The sequence below is a fragment of the Dermochelys coriacea genome, chromosome 16 (assembly GCF_009764565.3).
Source record: "Dermochelys coriacea isolate rDerCor1 chromosome 16, rDerCor1.pri.v4, whole genome shotgun sequence".
In the NCBI taxonomy this organism is placed as follows: Eukaryota; Metazoa; Chordata; order Testudines; family Dermochelyidae; genus Dermochelys; species Dermochelys coriacea.
Window position 1 is genome coordinate 8,606,275 of NC_050083.1, and position 18,878 is coordinate 8,625,152.

Consider the following 18,878-nt stretch of genomic DNA (forward strand, 5'->3'; position numbering starts at 1 on the left):
TTTAGTTATGTGTGGAGTTTGTAAGGTAGACAAATGGCTAGTTGGTAACTATGCAGAGACCACCCAACTCTTTTTCACTTGTGTCCAAGTTCAAATCTGAACCCAGATCTTATGCAGTAAGAGGTTTATTATACTCTAAAGTTAACTCACTATGTCAACTTACAGAGTAGAAGCCGTGTTAGTCTGTATTCGCAAAAAGAAAAGGAGTACTTGTGGCACCTTAGAGACTAAATTTTATTTGCTCAAATAAATTTGTTAGTCTCTAAGGTGCCACAAGTACTCCTTTTCTTTATGTCAACTTAGCAGCTCTGCAAGGGTGAGGTTATATAATGTGAGGTTCACCAGAGGACTGGTATAAATTCCCATTCTCCATTGTCAATTCATGCAATCCAAAATATCAAATTAATATTTAGCATTTTCCATGATGGCTTTGCATCCAAAATGCCTTACATGTCAAAGTCATACAAGCCTAGGCAAATATTAGATGAGACGTGTATTAACAGAAGAGTAGCAAACAGCTGCAAGTGGGTGGCCATTATTTCACATGATGATATCCCTTGAGGTTTTGAAGCTGCTAAGCTTCAGTCTCACAACCAAACCCATTTTCAGTTCTGTATTTTGACAGCAGAGAAGGAAGGAAAGTATGGAACCTACCTGGAGAAGTATAGACTCTGCAGCTATCTAATCTGGTCTTTCTTATCCCTAAGTGAAAGAATATCTTTAATCAAGAGAGCTTTGACAGTCTTGGTAAAGCATCCCAGGACATCTGCACCTATGAAAGAGTCCTTTAGTGTATTTTAGGGATTTTATAAACGGCAGGTTTATGATGAATAAGCCACCACTATCCAACTCCAAACACCTTTTGAAATTCCAGGCTGGTAACATGATAGTTAAGAGTAATTTCAATTATTTTGTGGGAGGGAGGGGGCAAACAGTCTATCCCGAGCGTGGCGGGGCTAGCAAAAGAAGGGATTTCCCTATAAAAAGTATGCACTCTGGCCAGAGTTACAGTAACTTTGGGGAAAAAAGAAAAGGAGTACTTGTGGCACCTTAGAGACTAACAAATTTATTAGAGCATAAGCTTTTGTGAGCTACAGCTCACTTCATCGGATGCATTTGGTGGAAAAAACCACCACCTTTGGGAAGTGCTTTTGGAGTGAAATTTTATAGGACACTCAGCAGCACTAATTCAATGGAAGGGCAGGGTTTTTTTAGGTCTCCCTTTATTGGGGCTGGTTCAGCAATATGTACTGTCTGACACCTCTTGCTATGTGACACCAGCTTTGCTGCCAGACAAGCCTCAGTGCTCTAATCTGCAAGATACATGCTTCTCTGTGGATCATAGGGCTCCTCTAAGGGCATGGATAGCATCAATACTGCAACTAGAAAAGCCTCTTCTCTGGGATGAAAGGAGACATAGGAGGACATTAATGAAGAGAAAATCTGGCACATGAATGGTAATTTGCTGCAGACAATGAGTGCAATGGGGCCAGTGAGGGTGTGAGCAGGATGGAGTCTTTTGACTAGTCCCTTTTTACTCAGCTGTTTTACAGCTGCTAATCCCCATGTTCATTAAGATGCAAACTCTTTGCTGGGCTGATAGTGGAGAGGGGGGAACACCTGCAGCATGAGGCTGACCATGAACTCCCCGATAACTGGTGTGAAAACCCAGTGACATAACTGGTTCAGCTTGATTTTAATTGAGCATGTTGATTTCACAAAAAAAATCTGATTTTTCAGATTTATTGCTTAGAAATGTGAAATGAAAAGACACAAAAGAGAAAACTCTCATACCATACTCTCTCTAGTCCTCTGTTATAAAAGAGTTAATGCTTGCTAAGTCATCAAACAGTACATACCATTTACAGGCTCTTGTTTTAAAGCATTTTGAGGCACATACAGGCAGTCTGGTACATGTTAGATAGAGCATGTTTTCTAACTAATTGAATGTGTGTAGTTGTAAGTTTTCCTCTCTGCTACTTTATTACAGCATATGGAGGGGAAGTTTGAAAGTGAACATTCACTAAAGGAAGACATTTGCTAAATGAACGGGTGGGGAAAAAAAAAAAGATACTACATCAGACTTTCTGCCCTATTACTGAATAACTGCAGTGTAGTGCCTTTTGTTCCAGCTTCTGTATAAATGAAGAGTTGGTAAAGAATACCTTTCTTGTGCCTCTGGACTATGTGTATTTCTACTGTACCACTAGAGACGTATCATGGTTTTCCATTTATGCCAGACAGCGTAAACGTAACATTTTATCTGCCCAGTGCAATGAAAGTTTTGTTAAGGTGAAAATGCTAGCCCAAACCCAGTTCTTCTCATTAACCAGATATTAAGTTGTAAAACACAAAGGGAGAACACTTAAAAATGATGTAACTACAGAAAGTTCTGAAGAAGTAGGACTTAACCATTAAACAAAGCCAAGGATTACAATCTTCTCTATCAGCTGAAGCAATTTAAGCCAATAGGATCACTAGTAATGCCAAAAATCGTAATGCACAGGGAAATAATTGGTTAATCATGAGAAAGTAACTCTGGTTAGTACAGAAAGTGGCTCGTTTTTACCTATCATGATAGCAGAATTTCAACCCTCTACTCTGGAGTCCCCTTGTCCTGCCATTTAAATACTTAGTAATAAAATACTAGCTGTGTGTGCCTTTGTCTTTTGTTCCCCAATACAGAGTCAGATGTCACTGTACCTGTGGAAGAAGCTGGAGCCCAGTGTGGGAAAAAAGGTGAGGGGAAACAAACAAACCTTTAGCGCAAGGGAAGTGGCCAATTAAAAATGAAAACCTTCCAACTCTTTTCAATTCATACCCAACAGTCTAGTGATGATAATTATTTGAAGTGCCTAAGAATTAGAAGTAGGTTTGATCTGATGGGGGGCCACCTTCTTTTGTTACTTGAGTAGCAAAGTGAACCTCAAGAATTCCTCTCCACCCAGACATTCATTTTGTACCCATCTTCTCATCCAAATTTCATCTGGATTTCCCCACATCTAGAGCTCAGCAATCCCCACACTCATTCATTCATTGATTGGTTCATTCATTTGTTCAGGCCAATGCCACTGAGACACTCATCTGATTATATCAGACCTCAGAAAATAAAAACAGATTGAATGCATGCACACTTCATGAAAAAGTGTTCTCAGATGAGATCCTCTGGCAGCTCAGACTGAATAAAAGCAGTGACTGTAAAGTTCACTAAGGCACAATCTATTATTGCAAGCTTAAAAAAAGAAAAAGCTCCTAAGAGTTTTTGCTGCTGTTCTTGTTTAGGGGGTTTTTAGATTTAGCAATCTGTGATGAAGCAGACTTACCTTACAAGCTTTGATATGAATTAGATCCCACCACGAGCAGCCTCCATGAAATAAATAGGATGTAAAAATCAGCAACCGGCTTTCCACTTTGTTGCTGTCCTGTCAAAACTGAGAAAAAAGTTGTCTTGTCTTATAGTCTGTGTGTGTTTGAGAGAGAGAAAGAGAGAGAGAGAGAGAGAGAGAGAGAGATGTTTGACAGTAAGGCAAAGTATGGTCAGAGCAGCCAGCTTCTGCCTGGTTTTTATAGCTGAGCTAGAAGCCCTGATCCTTGTCTCATTCCACTGTAATGGGATGCCTCAAGGCAAGCCTTCCACTTTTTTTTTCTCCAGTTGGCTTATTAAAGGAACAGCCTCCCGAGTCCCTTTGGAGCGTGGGTTAGCGTGTGAAACTGAAACACACCACACACAAAGGTATTGCATGCAGTTTATGGCTAAAGAAGGAAACCCCCTGCTCCATGAGGGGGAAAAAAAAAGTGAGCTCAAGGCAAGTGACTCAGAGGAGAATATTTTCCTTACAGCATCAGCAAAGTATATCAGAGTTTTTAGTCTTCCCCCTCTTCTTAATGCTGTGAAATAAAATCCAGTAAGAGCAGGAGGGTGGCAAGCAGGATTCCAGTTCCAAAGATGCTTCTTACACATCATAGCCCCCTCAGCTGGTGTAAATCAGCTAAATTTCACTTTGTTTATGCCAGTTTACACCAGCTGAGGTGGAGGCCCATGTAACTGCAACCTTGCATTCTCATTAACTAATGTCTCTGAGCTGCTGCAAACGCAAAAACTCAGGGGAGGGGGGGAAAGCAGCAAAGTCTGAGCTGAGCTCCAGCCTGATGCCTTGAAAAGGAGAGAGAAAAGAGAAGCTTCGTCTTTCTTCTCGGGATCTGATAAAAGGGGATTGTGTGTCTGGGGTGCCTGTGTGTTTGGAGAGATAATCTGTTCTCTTGTGTGATGCTTGTGTTTCATCCAGTTGGGGACAAAGCCCCCTCACCTTCATCCCTTTTCCTCACCCAAGGCTATCAATAATCTACAGACCACCTCCTTTAGTATATTTTGAGGGCATCTTTTTTGTTTTCTCTATTCTTCCCTTGAACCTCAGATTTGTGACTGAGGGTTAAAGGTGTCCTGGCTTCAGTATGTACGTAACCTGTACTTTCTTCCTATCAGGCAGTATAAACTAGCCCATTCAGCCCACCCCAATTACTTACCTTTTAAAAACCTTCAGAGTTTCAGCTCTGCCTTCACCTAGCTACTGTCCTGACCACACATCTCTGATGTTCTTCCAGTAAGCAAGCACTGCTGTCTGATGCATTCCCTTTGGCCTGATCCAAAGCCCATTGGAGTCAGTGTAAACACACCGGTTGGCTTGAACAAGCGATGAATCAGACTTCTAAAAAGCAGTGGGATCCTTTTGAACTGCAATCCGAGGGCACCACCTGGATGCTGGTTGGAATTAAAATTGGTTGACTGGCTCCTTCCAGCTACTTCACCCCTCTGACTGCATCTCCTGTCAGCTGGCTGTTCCTAGGAACTCAGGATTTGCAACACAGGATCAGACCACATGTCCATCAAATCCAGTATGCTGCCTCCAGCAGCAACCAATCCTTGCCGTGCTAAGGGAATTACACTACAGGGAATATCCTGCCCACCCTTACATATCTAAGGCAGACATAATAGATATGGTCAACTGTGCTCTACTGCACATGGAGGAGGGAAAGAATTTCTGACCTGGGGCAATCATCTTAAACCTTGAATCCTGCAACTCTCATAATAATTACTTCAGATAAAAAGACTGGATAATCTTCTGACCATTTTCAAGAAAATAAAATTTCATTCTATTGTTTGACCCTCTAATGGACAAACTGGAGGAATTGACTCAAGAGCTGGAAAATTTAATATTTTATTGGATAGGTCCTCGCATTTTAAAAATAAAGGAAAGTGTCAACATTCAGATAATTCCACCCACCTCCACAATCAGTCCAAAAAAAAAAAAAAATGGGAAGAAGTCACAAAACTGTCGAAAATATTCCTCGATTAGCCTCCCACCCAATTTCAAAATTTTCAACAAAATTTCAAATTTTGAATTTTTTTGACCAGATCTACTGTTTGCAACTCTGCATCCGCTAATTCAGGAAAGAATCCTGATCCAGGAAACACTGATGCACAGGCTTAAAAGTTAAACATGATTTATGGGCTTCACAGATAAAGGATAGGTTTCCGAGTAGCAGCCGTGTTAGTCCGGATCTGCAAAAAGAAAAAGAGGTCTTGTGGCACCTGAGAGACTAACAAATTTATTTGAGCATAAGCTTTCGTGAGCTACAGCTCACTTCATCAGACGAAGTGAGCTGTAGCGCACAAAAGCTTATGCTCAAATAAATTTGTTAGTCTCTAAGGCCTGGTCTACACTGGAGGGGGGAAATCGATCAAGATACACAACTTCAGCTACGAGAATAGTGTAGCTGAAGTAGACGTATCTTAGATCGATTTAGAATCACTTACTTCGCATCCTTGCGGCACGGGATTGATGGCCGCCGCTCCCCCATCGACTCCACTTCTCACCGTGGAGGAGTTCCAGAGTCGACAGCAGAGCGATCGATTTATCGCGTCTACACTAGACGCGATAAATCGATCCCTGATAGATCGATCACTACCCACTGATCTGGCGGGTAGTGTAGACATGGCCAAAGATGCCACAAGTTCTCCTTTTCTTTTTATAGATAAAGGATGTATTTAAACAGTGTTTCCTGAACGGGAGCCTATCACTGCTCTTTAAGAATCTCCATGTTAGGAGTTGTCTCTCATTTGTTCTTTATATTCTGGTCATTTCAAACATAATGAATTTTTTCACAATTTTTTTTGGGGGGGGGGGAAGGAGGCACAAAAAGTTCATCCTGTTTTTCAATTAGCTATAGAGTTTGTCAAGAAGAGGAAGAGAAGGATTTCTCCCTCCCCTCCCCCCATTCCAATTAGTGACAAGTCCTATGTTCCAATTGTTTGCAGCCAGTTCCGTTTCCAAGAAGTTGTCCCTCACTACTGGCAGTTGAAGCTAGACAAATTCAGATTGGAAATCAGACAGACACTCATTTTTAACAGTCAGAGTAATTAACCATTGGATAAAAAATTCCCAGGATCACAGTGGATTTTCCATCGACAGTTTTTTAAAAAAATTAAGATTGGATGCTCTTCTAAAAAAGGTCTGCTAGGATGATCTAAAAGATTTTGGAGAAGTTCTGGGACTTGTGTGATACAGGAGGTCTGGCTAGATGATCACAATGGTTCCTTCTGGCCTTGGACTCTATGAATGAATCACCAATAGAACCTGGGAGAGAAGCTGAGAGCAGTCCACTGTCTTCTAAAAATACCCCATCCCAATTGTTCTGGGCAGGTTGCATGGAACTGATGTTCTCTCAAGCTGCATTGACAATGTTATGCAAATAGATAGGGCACCTGCATGTTTCCTACTTTGCTGTCTAACCCTTGTCAGAGCACAGCTACTCTAGTACAGATCTCCCAAGACTGCTTGTGAAGAGCAAACGTTAAATACTGGGTGCAGTGTGATCTATTTGGCAGTTAAGTGTGATGGGGGCTCAGGCAAGGTTCCCCCCAGATATAACCATTGCCCAGTTGGCTAAGAGTATTATGGAAATTCACAGTGTCATGGGGTCATAAATTAAGACCAGTAGGGACCATTATGATAATCTAGTCTGACCTCCTGTCTAACCCAGGCCACAGAATTTCCCATTCCTCAGGTAAATTTCAGCTATTAACTACTGGTGGAAGCATGATCCTGGACTTATGTACCAAGGCTCTGATATGACAGAAGAAATACTCTGTTCCTCTGGTTCTTAAATTTGCAATGCATTCAGGGTTATCCCTTCCAGTCCCTAACTCTAGCATATGCTAGGAAAACATTATTTCATTGTCCAAATCCATGAGACTGTCATAGAAAGCTAAAAATGTTGGATTGTTCCAAGTCCTTTGTTGTATTTGTCTCAGTAACTGTTAATACCAGCCTTTTGCCTTCACTTGTTAAAACCTGTTCGCCGTAATTTTCCTCTTCGTTTTCTCCACCCACTACTCTATGCAAATTTCAAGCCAGGTTCCCTATGAGATTAATGTTTTAGGCAAAAGTTCAGACCTGTTCTTGTTTCTTCTTATATACTCACCCCTCCCTAATCACATACTGGTGTTTTAATTTATGCATCAGCATGAAATTATTCCCCAACTCAGAAGCAAAACAAAAACTGAATCAATGGGGGTGAGGGGGATTTTCTTTTAAAGAATTCTGGATCAGAGATACACATTTAGGCACTGGTCCATACCAATCAGGACAGGAGTCCAGGTCTCACTGCCTGCAGCATCCTCTCTTGAGAAATAAACTTTGATGGCAAGATTTGTTTGAGAGAGAGAGAGGAGGGAGGGAGTGAATTTCATCCTATGTGACAGTGAAAGAACATTAGACTAGAGAAGGCTGATTTTTAGCATTCATAAGACTTCTAGAACATCAAGACATATGTAGAGAAGGACATAATGGATAGATGGGCCCAGGGATGACTGGATTCTAATGGCAGGACACCACAGTTCAAGCTTCTGATGTTCAGGGATTGGGATTCTGGAAAACACTGGTCAGACGTACATTGAATCACATCATATTCTGTGAAATTTGATGACGGATCTCAAGAAGTCAGTGGTTGTTAGGATTTCTGACTTATTCTAGAATAGGATAGTCGAGTTTAATTTAGCCTAGAACAGACCGATATTGACAATAGGATTTGAATGCAGCTTGCCTATAGTACTGAGAATTCATGTGTTTTTGGTGGATCCTGACATGTCACTAATAGTGTACACAACCCTAGGTAGTATCATACAGATGGGAAAGCAGCAACTCAAATGAATCTGCCTCATTAAACATAAATGATCAGGTGATCATGCTTTTATTCAGTGGAACAGATACCTGGATTGAATGGCTTTAGGCCCCAGGAAATATTCAAGCACAGGCATTTGGGAGGAGATGTGTTTCCAGTTAGAGACAAATGATCAAATGAGACAGTGATAACATTTGCAAGTAATTCAAAGTTGGGAGGTAGAACAAAAACAGAGATATAGATCATATGTACAGATGGATTAGTGGTATTGAACAACTTCCATATGAGAAGAGGTTAAGACAACTGGGAGATTTCAGTTTGGAAAAGAAATGACTAAGGGAGGGATATGATAGAGGTCTATAAAATCATGACCGGTGTGGAGAAAGTGAATAAAAAAGTATTATTTACTCTTTACATAACACAAGAACCTGGGGTCGCCGAATGGAATTAATAGGCAGGTGGTTTAAAACAAACAAAAGGCAGTACTTCTTCACATAACACACAGTCGATCTGTGGAACTCATTGCCAAGGGATGTTGTGAAGGCCAAAACTTTAACTGCACTTAAAAAAGAATTAGACAAGTTCATGGAAGATAGGTCCATCAGTGGCTATGGTCAGGGATGCATCCCCTGCTCTGTGTATCCCTAGCCTCTCACTGCCAGAAGCTGAGAGTGGACAATGGATCACTAGATAGTTGTCCTGTTCTGTTCATTCTCTCTGAAGCACCTGACATTGGCCACTGTTGGAAGACAGGATATTGGGATAGATGGACCATTTGTCTTAAGCTTAAGACTGGAACTTATTTGTGCTTTACCTGCTTTAACCTGGCAAATAACTCAGATTCCTTTTTCCTAGTTATAAAATTTTTAGGTAGTTTATTACAGGATTGGCTACAAGTATTGTCAAGTATGAGATCTAAGGTGCAACTGACCTAAGGCAAATGACTGGCCCTTTGTGATTAGGAGTAAACTGACTATTGCCATGATCTTTGATGTAAGGAATCTATAAGTTTACCTGGACGGCAAGATAGAAAGTACCCAAGGGGACTGCCTGAGAGTCCATGTTTAGGCTGTTTTAGTGCTTGAGGAGTTCACACTTGGTAACTGGTTGATGAAATCTAAGTATAGAACTCAACCAATTTGTGCCCTGCTTCTTAACAGTCTGCCTTGAGCTTGAGATTCATGCCCTTGAGACACTGCAGGACAGCTTGGCAGGCTGTAACAGTGTTTTCTACTGGTTAGAGCAGGACATTAGGAATCCTGATTGCCCTGCTTTCTGTATTACTACTTCAAATAATTTTCCACACCCATAAAACAGGGATGCAAATACTTTGAAATTCTCAGATGGAAGGCACAGTATTTTTTTTTTTAAACTGCAAACAAATTAGAGCTGTATCTCAGCTGTAATGTTCTGATGTGAATCCAGATGAAAGATTGAGATTTTACAAAAGTGATACAGTAAAGAGGAAAATGAACTATTCACCTTGGACACCAAGGAGGAATAATGGGCTAAAAATAATATTTAGATAATGGACCTTGGTGGAAGAAAGCTTTTTAAAGATGGATCAATCAGGGGAATAGGTCTTTGTGTTATATGAAAGGTTTATGGAAAGATTAGTATACAATAGTGTTGGTTCTTTCTACTTGACTAAATGGACACTAGATCTGAAAGGTCCCTGCCAGATCCCAGTCTCCTCACTGATGTTTTTAGGACAAGTAATTGCCCAGGGACATTTGTGATCCTAGCCCATTTAATCTCCTTTTGTTATATTGTCTCATCTTTGAGCCAATGCTCAGAAAAGCTTAGAATAAAAAAAAATATATCAGGCTAGCGTTTAGACCTTTGTGTCTGCCCTTGCCCCATATCTTGAAAGTATTGAGCTTCTAAAACATTAAAGTCTTGACTTCTACATGCCTCTAACCTGTAGGTGGCTCATGTTAAATCTGACTATTATTCTTGTAACTTTGCTATCATCTTCTCTTTCAATATTCTCATTTGATTTCTTACTAGAGAAAGTTCCACTTTTTGTAAAAAGCCATTTGTTCAATGCATTCAGTATTTTCTTCTGTCGGCAAATGATTGACACAGACTTGATTGTTATGAATTTGTTCATTTGAAGTTATTCAGCAAGTGGTTTATGTGAACATAGGTTTCAGAGTAGCAGCCGCGTTAGTCTGTATTCGCAAAAAGAAAAGCAGTACTTGTGGCACCTTAGAGACTAACAAATTTATTAGAGCATAAGCTTTCATGAGCTACAGCTCACTTCATCCACTTACAGTTTACCAGGGACCCATAAAGTATCCTGGCTCTGTTGCTTGGATATTTGGTATTTGTAACTTGCCGTTCATGTAGCCTGTTTAACAGTTAATTTTTCTCCCTGCTTTGATTACTTCCAAACCAATCAAGAGCTCTCAGGATGGCTGCATGGATGGTTCCTGTATGAATGCTTAAACCAATACCTATTTTAGTAGTTAATGGAGTGCAAATAGGGATTTGTTAGAAACTTTTCCAAAGGATTCTTAACTTTTATGAACGGCTACAATTGTGTTCTGGCTCCCACCTTATTGATGAAGTTCCTGCTTTAGATTTGGCTACATTCTAACAGCAGCAGCACAAAGGGGCTGTTATGATCCATTAATCAGAAGCCAGAGAACTGAAAGGCCCATTCTTAATGTCAATGGGAGTCCAACGTGAGCAAGGACTTCAGGACAGAATGCTATAAACATAACACTTATGGCATATCTATACAATCCGCAGTAGCAAGCCTTTCAACCCAGGAGAGCAGGAATTGCAGGATCAGATGAGCAGTCCTGGGGATTTCAAAGGAATTGATCACACTTGTAAGGAGAAGAACTGTACTTTTCACTATCACTTTTCTGTGAAGTGCTTCTCAAGAAGAATAAAGTCCTTTCTTTTTTAGAATGTGTCTATCAGAAGGATGTTTCTCAAGAAGAAGTGGGGTGCAGCTGTTTGAAAGTAAAACCATCGGGCTTGTGCAATGTGTCTGCACAGAAAGCAGGTTGCAAGGGTGTCTTCCTGTATCCCCTTCTTTAACTCTTCTTTTGGAGGCTGAGGCTGTCTGAACAGCCTCCACTTAACCTGGGAAGGCTTCAGCCCCAAAGCAGGAGAAGATAATTGAGGAAGTTGCTGTCTCTATCAAAGTAATTGCAAGTCCCCTTATCAGGAGAGGGAAAAAAAAAAAAAAGAAAATCAGGAAAGGTGGTGTCACATAGCGGCTAGAGCAGTGGACTGGGACTCAGGATAAATGGGTTCTATCCCTGGCTCTGCTGCTGACCTACTGGGTGGCCTTGGGCAAGTCACTGCACCTCACTTTCCCCATCTGAGAAATAGGAACACATATAGTGACCTTTGTAGAGTGCTTTGACATGTACTGATCGTAATATCAGCCTCTTATAACACTTTCTATTTTTAGAAAGAGGAGTTCTTGTGCACCTTAGAGACTAAAATTTATTTGGGCATAAGCTTTCGTGGGCTAAAACCCACTTCATCGGATACAAGGAGTGGACAATACAGTAGGAAGAGATTCATTATATGAGAGAGAGAGCGCGAGAGAGAACATGAAATAGGTGTTGCCATATCAACTATAATGAGACTAATCAATTAAGGTGGGCTATTATCAGCAGGAGAAAAAAAAAAAAAACCCTTTTGTAGTGATAATCAGGATGGCCCATTTCAAACAGTTGACAAGAAGGTGTGAGTAATGGGAAAAATAGTTTTTACTTTGTGTAATGACCCATCCACTCCCAGTCTCTCCTGCTGATAATAGCCCACCTTAATTGATTAGTCTTGTTATAGTTGGTATTGCAACCCCCATTTTTTCATGTTTTCTCTCTCTCTCTGTCTTCCTACTGTATTTTCCACTCCATGCATCCAATGAAGTGGGTTTTAGCCCACAAAAGCTTATGCCCAAATAAATTTTAGTCTCTAAGGTGCCACAAGGACTCCTTTTCTTTTTGCTGATAGAGACTAACACGGCTACCCCTCTGAAACCTATTATTAGGGATACTTCCAAGGACAGAACATACAACACCCTTTAAATTCACCACATCAAACCAGTGCTCTGGCACAAGGAATAATGCGAGAGTCAAGAACTGGTGACAATTAAAGTGCATCAACTTCCTTCAGTGACAGCGTCACAGTTAAGAGCAAGATTCAGACCCACTTTTATCATGTTTTATATTTATGGCAGATTCCCCTGGAAGCTGATGAGACTAAATACAGCTTGAGGCCTCTAGTTAGCTAGAGAGAAGACAGAGCATATCCCAAGTGGTTGTATGAGAGGGAGCATAAATAAGGATGTGAGCAGCAGAAAGCTTTTGTCAGCATGATTGCATTGTTTTTGGCTAGTGAAGCCATGCATAGCGCATGCAGAGTATTCAAATGAATGCCAGCAATGCCTTTATACCACAGCCCACCACCTTGCACTCACTATGGCCCAAACTCAGGGAAGCACATAAGCAAGTGCTTAACTTAAACTATGGGTTTAAGTCTCTATAACCTAGCATACTGTACTCCACCTCCATACTAACCCACCCCCCCTTTGTGCTGCTTCTCTATAGCCTGGGCTTAGCACAGCCTCCTGTGGGCTTCTCCCTTCTCTGCTGAACTAATAAACCTCACACACACACAAAGACACACACACACTCACTCACTCCACTGAAGTGTGGTTCCTGGCCCTGCTTCAGGGCTTCCCACACAAACCCTAATCTGCTCCTACAGAGTTCTTCCTTTGCTACTGCTTGTCTTAGAAGGTTTTCCCCCTTGTTGCCTCCCTTCCCCAAGCACTCTGGCAGCTTCCCTGAGGAATCTCCCTGCTTCTTTGCCAGGCCTACAGCAGGGCTTCCCCCAGAGGAAGCCAAGCTACTCCCTGTGGATCCCCCATCTGTTTAAGTCCTATCTCAGCGTTCCTACTCACAGGAGCCTGAGGTTCAGGTTCTCCTACCTGCAGGAGATTCCTGCCGTCACCAAGCTCTTCCCAAGAGCTCAACTCCTTCCTGAGTCTTCCCTGCAGCTTTTCCCACTAATCTACCTTCCCAGATCTGTTTAAGTAGTTCCTCCCAATTCCCTGCAGCTGGAATCACTAAGTATCATTAAGCTGCCATATCACCATCATCACCTGGGAGCTAGCTGCTAGGTCACAGGCAAGGCTGAGTCTGGCTTGTCTTAAAAGCCCTGCCAGCCGGTCACAGTCCCATTGACCTTACTGTTAAAGTTTTGCATGTTAACCATGTGCTTACAATGTTTGCTGAAGATGTGTAGTTTCCAAAATTGGGATATTAATAACAAATGCATAAAATAATAATAATTATTAATAAATAAAATAATATCTGCTAGGGACTTCACCGTTGATACCTATTTTATGTGGAAGTTCGCTCAGATACTATGGGGATGGGTCTTAGTATAAACCCCAAGGTTATTAATTATTAATTATTATTAATTATTATTATTATTAATAATAATAAGTTAGGATGAGCATTGCTTTGTGTAAACACACACACACACCCTTCTGAGACAGGTTGCCTTCTGTAACTGAATGAGACATAATTCAATCCCATGTGTCACCCATTACAGAAAGGTCGTGTAAGTTCCACATGTGGCTGGCACTGTTGACCCTGAACATCCCATGCTAGCAGAGGAGAAGATGTAAAATAGAGTCGATGGCACCAAGCAAAGGATCCACTTTCAACATGGGAAGGGATGAGTTTCATGCTTTACTGATTACTGCACATCTCTCCATGTAGTGTGGTGAAAATGTGCTACTTTTATGAGTCCTCTACATGTCTAACTCAGATTGCTAGCTAGGAAGCCCTCTTCTCCTAGTTCTGAGTTTGATGAGGCATGTCTGAATTGCTTCTATTGACACTGCTTTAGGCAGTGTCAGGGCTAGTCATTCAGCATAGGATTAGCCCATCTTCATCTTTTTTTTTTCTCCCCCAAATAAAAATGGCATAGACACTGCATAGCTTCCCCTGGTACCTTGGAATAAGCAACAGCCCTGCAGGGCTGGGTGTTAAAATATGCCTGAAGTAAGTACCTGCTGAGCTAACAGAAGCTGCACATAGAAAATACATTCATTCATAAAGAAAGCTGCTGAGTGGTTACAAATGGACCACCCATGAAGTGTCAGTTTGAGAATATGAGTCTGCAAAGGCATAATACCTGTTGCCCATGGATTTACCACCGCGTTTGCCATTACTGACACTAAACACTTCTCTCCCAGGACAGAGGAAAATGACGTCTTCTGAGCCTTACAGCTAAATATTACAATTCATCATCATTATTATTATTATTCCTACTAATGCTTTTTATTTGGGTTAGCAACATTCTTTACAAAGCAATACTGTGACTGCAATGTATTAGGTGTAGTGAGTTTGTCAGGCCTGATAGGAGTTGCGGACACAGAGAAATGAACCACCAATGGGCCTCCATGTCACACAAGGCTTCTTCCTGAAGAAAACAGTGAGTGTGGAATTCCAGGCTAACGAGCAGAAATTACTACTCAGTTGGATGACTCGTACCCCAGGGAACTATATCTACCCACCTTCAAGCTGCAAGTGACTTGGCTAGAAAGGTCACTAGTTTAATAGGTAGCATTCACCAACCCGACAGGTATAGAAAGATCCAAATAAAACAGGAGAGGAGGAGTATGGGAGCATTCTGGCCCCATGGGTCCATTGTAATTAGGGTGGTGGGAAGTGGATAGGACACCAGTACTCTCCAGTAATTACTTTTTGCTGATGTAAGGCTCAAGATTGACTGGCTGTAGAGAGAACCACATCCAATCTGGAAGGATGGTCAGGGTGGCTGTCCGAATGCCAAAGGGGAGTATGGATAGGAGAAATGGGATAGGGGAATCTTGTAGCGTCCATTGTGATGGAAGAGACCAAGTGCCGAGATTATTATTAATTATATGTATTACCGTAGCTCCAAGATGCACTGACTCAGATCAAGCTCTGATTGTGCTTGGCAGTGTGAAGACACTACAGTCTCTGCTCCAAAGAACATACAATCTAAATAGACAAGACAGACAAAGGTTAGAAGAAAGGAAGTACTTTTATCTCCATTTTACAGGTGGGAAAATTGAGGCATTGAGCAATTAAGTCACTTACCCAAGGCAACAGAGAGTGTCAGGGGCAGGGCTGGGTATTGAAGGCAGATCTCCTGAATCCTAATCCAGCTCCTTAACCCACAAGAGCATCCTTCCTATCAGAGGAATCTTGCTCCAGAATGCAAGAAAGACTACAGCAGTCATTTGTGAAAGGCTGTTGACTTAGGCTATGTGTACACTAGAAATGCTACAGCAGTACAATTGCAGCACTGTAGCTGCTTCAGTGTAGATATTTACTACAGCGACAGAAGAATTCCTCCATTGACTTACAGCTGTCTATACAGGGACTTAAGTCTCCTTAATGAGGTCACTCAGGAGTGTGAATTTTTCACACCTTTGAGCAATGGAGCCAAGTTGACCTAACCTTCTAGTGTAGACGAGCCCTTATGCTCCATAGTCTTGATTCTTCTCGCATACCGGCATAACTGCATTGACTTGCATGGAGTTAGTCTTGATTTACACTGATACGAGAGAAAAGTTAGACCCTATGCCATTCCGCTTCATAGGAAATGCCCAACAAGAGCATCTGTCTCTGAATGATTTTGTCATGAATAATTTTCAAGGGGTAGAACAATGTCTGTCAAAAATCTCAGGCGATGATGGAGAAACTCACTGCTGAGTTTATGAGAGCTCAGGAGGGCTGGAATCTCCCTGGGTTCATACCTATGGAATATGGGAATATTTCACTGCCTGGATTTTACGGAGTTCAGACTTCTGTACATACCTCAGTGGAAATGAAACTGTAAAATGTAAATGTCTGCAGGAAGCAGACACATACAAGACTACCTGTCCCCTTTGTGCCTCTGTTAACAATTAACAAGCTCTTGGTTTCCATTTTATTATGTGATCTCATTCATGGATTCGTTAACGGGGACATAATAAGACCAGTAGTGAAATATAAAGCAAGCCTTTAAAAAAAAAAAAAGTCAGCTCCCTTCACATGTTGCAGGTAGAAGTGGTTCATGGCAGTTAAGACATTTTCCACAGACAGCTACTTACTCTGACATGCAATATTACCCGGGGACTAATATTACCATGACAATATAGGAAGGGTAGCACATGGGGCTAGAACAAACCATTGGCACTGAAGCAGATTGGTGATGCAGTAAGGAGCTATGGCCTTAGCAAAGTTGGTTGACATCTCTGATGTAAATTTAAAGCCAAACCCTCAACTGGTATAGAGTCATATAGTTGCAGTGGAGTGAATGGATTTGCACCATCTGATAATTTGACTCTCACATTTTAAAATAACCCTCTACTTTACAAACCACAGAATGACACACACTCTCAGGTGAACCTGAGAATAACTACTTCCCCTTTCAAAAAAGTTTTGCAGTAATAATTCAAAACTCTATTGCTTACAGTAGTAAAACAGAGGTGTTCGGGGCCAATACTGCTGTGTATAGTAGGAGAGTTTAGGGTCAGATCTTCAGCAGGCATAAACTGGTGTAACTCCCTTGATGTTGATAGAGTTATTCTGATTTACACCAGAACGTAACTATTCCTGATTTACCTGGGTGTGAGAGAAGAATCAAGTCTGTCCTATCTATCTATCTACCTAGCTCACAGTGATCATCATCTGAGCACTGGAGAAAGTACAGAGTACATGAAAATGAATAAATAATGAGAAACATAAAGTCAATGGAGCATTTTAAACTACTCCAAAATTTTGGTTTGGGCCAAGTTCTAGGAAGGGACCAAGGTTTGGAAGGGCTATGAAGACCTCCGTTTTTTGGCAGAATCTTGACTTCTCTAGTTCAGAGCTTCCAGTTGCTATACTGCCAGGATACACAATTCACTGCCTTAACTCGTTCATGACATCCACGTGGCTGCTGAATTTTAAAGCTCAGCTGTTGCCACACTTTGATCATAAATCACAGTTGAATCATAAATCACTGAGCTGCAGATTTTTAGCAACTCTGCAGAGTGTTTTGGGGGATATGTGGCAGGAAAGGCCATAATGGAAGGGCAGTATTATTGGCTGATAGAGGACAGATCATTTTAGTTCATAATTCTCCCTCCTAGCTATCAGCCCAACCTGCAAAATGTACACTGTAGCTATAAACATACAGATATGTTGGGTTACAGAAGTGGCTCACCTGCATGGCCTTTGCAGCTTGTTCTGGCCTCGTCCAGGGCACACTGGTGGCATGGTATGAGTAGAACTGGGGGGAAAAAAAGTCTCTGTTTTCAAAAAGGGACATAGTTAGGTGTAGGACCTGAAATTCACAAACATAAACCTGTGGACAGGGAGACAAACAGATCCTCAGCCTGTAACACTGACCTCTCAGCATTATTGATAAAGTTGTTTCTCATGGCTCCTCCTACTTGCCTCCAGCTGCATTCCTTATTGCTAATGAAACAAGGATCAGGGTCAAGCAGACACTACTGTGGTGGAGAATCCACCAGACACCCAGGCTCCAATGGTGTGGATCTCCAGCCAGAAGCACTAAGGCCTTTGCGGGTGTTCTCCTTGCAGAGCTGCCTCTCCTGCCAGCTGGATCAGTAGAATCATGTTTCCAAGGGCTGGCAAGAAACCCCTGATGCTGTGTGACTGCTCTCATGCGGTTCATGACAGCTCTAGGGAATATTTATTGCTGCAATCAATTAATCACCAATTTGTATCCTGCCATGTAGCAGAGGGAATGTATTGTGTACACTGCTTCTTCCTAGGAACCTCCCCCTGCTCCTTGGCCCTACTGCTTTTCCCTCCTAGGCCTACGGACTGTGTTATGGGGAGGATGGAAGTGCGGGTACAGAGGGCGGGGATTCTCTTCCTGCTGCCTTTTTCCAGTCTGGCCCTTCCAGAAGTTTTAATCCAATTTGCTGGGGATGGAAGAGAGGGTAAAATCGCTAGTCTGCTCTCTCTTCGTTCATTTCTTTGCTATGTAATGTGTTGTACTGTAGCCTGCATCACTAGATGAGGTTGTTAGTGATGAGGTCACATCATAAAAGCAGACGAAAGGTGCATAGGGAGGCATTTTGCCTTGCCTTTCTCTCAGTGTTTCCGGAAAAAGCTATACACCTCTCCTCATATCCTGCCTTTGGCTTCTTCTGGGACCAAAGGGAAATCTCAAAGCAGATGAGATTTAACTTATTTATGTTCTCTGTGGCTAACTTGGATTTCATTAAAGACAGCTGTAATCCCAGACTCCTTTGACTGAGTTAGCTCTATTCTTGTTTTGCCTTTGTGTTCTTAGAGACCTAATATCAGCAATAATCTTAAACCACAGAGGGAAGGAGTTTGGCATCTGTCACTAGTGTCTAACATAGTCATAAATTCAATATATAGTAATGCAACTGCCTGTAATTAAGTCCTGATTGCCAGCTCCCACCAACCTCTTCTCTCCCCTTTGCTCAGAAAAGTATGGTCCACTCTAGGCTTAAGCTAGAGACCATCATATTGCACAGTAATGAGCAGGTATAAATACCAAGGCAAGTGGGTAGATGATAGAATCATAGAATATCAGGGTTAGAAGGGACCTCAGGCGGTCATCTAGTCCATCCCCCTGTTCAAAGCAGGCCCAATCCCCAACTAAATCATCCCAGCCAGGGCTTTGTCAAGCCT

The 18,878-nt window shown here is 41.7% G+C and overlaps 1 protein-coding gene across 20 annotated transcripts in view; it reads right to left on the reverse strand.

Annotated features, from left to right (window-relative positions):
* The window catches only part of TNC (tenascin C), a 107,324-nt gene extending 89,776 nt beyond the window's left edge, over window positions 1-17,548 (reverse strand). For 12 of the 20 annotated variants that reach the window (XM_043499096.1, XM_043499095.1, XM_043499089.1 and 9 more), the window contains exon 1: window positions 3,324-3,949. The gene's annotated coding sequence lies outside the window, so the exon portion shown is untranslated. Of the gene's footprint in view, window positions 1-3,323; window positions 3,950-4,524; window positions 4,997-13,144; window positions 13,163-15,121; window positions 15,213-17,409 lie in introns of those variants that run through there. The other 8 variants (XM_043499097.1, XM_038374612.2, XM_043499098.1 and 5 more) reach the window with 6 other exon arrangements.
* Between the last annotated feature and the right edge of the window lie 1,330 nt (window positions 17,549-18,878).